General features: G+C 70.3%; 1 protein-coding gene across 2 annotated transcripts in view; it reads right to left on the bottom strand.

Annotated features, from left to right (window-relative positions):
- The window catches only part of immp2l (inner mitochondrial membrane peptidase subunit 2), a 534,375-nt gene extending 533,211 nt beyond the window's left edge, over nucleotides 1-1,164 (bottom strand). For both annotated transcript variants that reach the window (XM_080191048.1, XM_080191050.1), the window contains exon 1: nucleotides 976-1,164. The gene's annotated coding sequence lies outside the window, so the exon portion shown is untranslated. The remainder of the gene's footprint in view (nucleotides 1-975) is intronic.
- Between the last annotated feature and the right edge of the window lie 539 nt (nucleotides 1,165-1,703).

Below are 1,703 nucleotides of genomic sequence, written 5' to 3' on the forward strand. Positions count from 1 at the left end.
GGTGGGAGGGGGGTGGGTGGGTGGGTGGGAGGGGGGTAGGGGGGTGGGTGGGTAGGGGGGTGGGTGGGTGGGTGGGAGGGGGTGGGTGGGTGGGTGGGAGGGGGGTAGGGGGGTGGGTGGGAGGGGGGTAGGGGGGTGGGTGGGTGGGTGGGAGGGGGGTAGGGGGTGGGTGGGTGGGTGGGAGGGGGGTAGGGGGGTGGGGGGTAGGGGGGTGGGGGGTAGGGGGGTGGGTGGGAGGGGGGTAGGGAGGGGGGTAGGGGGGTGGGTGGGTGGGTGGGTGGGAGGGGGGTAGGGGGGTGGGTGGGTGGGTGGGTGGGAGGGGGGTAGGTGGGTGGGTGGGTGGGAGGGGGGTAGGGGGGTGGGTGGGGGGTAGGTGGGTGGGTGGGAGGGGGGTAGGTGGGTGGGTGGGAGGGGGGTAGGTGGGTGGGTGGGTGGGGGGGGGTGGGTGGGTGGGTGGGAGGGGGGTAGGTGGGTGGGTAGGTGGGTGGGTGGGTGGGTGGGAGGGGGTAGGTGGGTGGGTGGGTGGGTGGGAGGGGGGTAGGTGGGTGGGTGGGTGGTGGGAGGGGGTAGGTGGGTGGGTGGGTGGGTGGGAGGGGGGTAGGTGGGTGGGAGGGGGTTAGTAGGGGGGTAGGTAGGTGGGTGGGAGGAAATCTGGGGGGGTGGCAGATCTTGAGCGGGGGGATTTAGGGATGGGGTGTCGACGGTGGTGGGGTACTGGGGGAGGGGTGGGGGGTACTGGGGGAGGGCGGGGAGGAGCCTCACTGGGTGTTGGGGGGTGTCTCTGAGCTGTGGGGCCTCGCACTGACCGGGATTCGGCAGCGGCCGCGCCGCCGCCTCCTCACCGGGACACGTATCACTGACAAACCCTCAGCAAAGCGCGGCTCCCGGGCACAGAGCCACGGCCTCAAACTCCTCCCCGGAGCCATTCACACTCTCTCCCTGCCTCAAATGCTTCTTGCCGCCGCCGCCATTTACCGTTACAGCGATTCCGATTCGGGCCTTCAGCAACTCCGGGAGCCGCTCACACACTCACACAGCTCCGTCACTTCCTCCACCCCGGGAGCGGCTCCGTCCCGGGGCCCTGGCCCCCCCCAGCAGTGGTTCCGTCCCGGGACCCTGGCCCCAGGGGGCAGCTCCGTCCCGGGACCCTGGCCCCAGGGGGCAGCTCCGTCCCGGGACCCTGGCCCCCTTGGTGCAGCTCCGCCCTGGGGCCCTGCCCCCCCCCCCCCCCCCACCCCCAGCAGTGCCTCCATCCTGGGACCCTGGCCCCAGGGGGCAGCTCCGTCCCGGGACCCTGGCTCCTTCGTGGGGGGCGGCTGCGTCCCGGGACCCTGGCTCCTGGGGGGCCGCCTTGGGATTCTGGCCCCAGGAGGCTAAAGACCATTTTGAGCTGGTACCCCAATCTCACAGTGCCCTGGGAGACCCCTCCCTCGGTGTCTCATCATCCCCAATCATCAGCATGTTTCCCCACCCCCCCCCCCCAACAGTGGTCCTCAGCATTGGAACCTTTCCAATAGCACCCGCCTCCTCCATGACCATCGACATGCTGCACCCTGGAAAGCTCTGTCTGCATAGCCTACCACCCTCCCTCCCTCCCCCACACTCCCAGGCCCTACTGAAGCCCTTCTGGCACTGCCAATTGGGCACTGCCCAACCATTTCCCTGACCACTGAGAGGCTTCAGTGGCCTCTGAATTGTCTGGT

The sequence above is a fragment of the Carcharhinus amblyrhynchos genome, chromosome 6 (assembly GCF_965287045.1).
Source record: "Carcharhinus amblyrhynchos chromosome 6, sCarAmb.v2.hapA, whole genome shotgun sequence".
Taxonomy (NCBI): domain Eukaryota; kingdom Metazoa; phylum Chordata; class Chondrichthyes; order Carcharhiniformes; family Carcharhinidae; genus Carcharhinus; species Carcharhinus amblyrhynchos.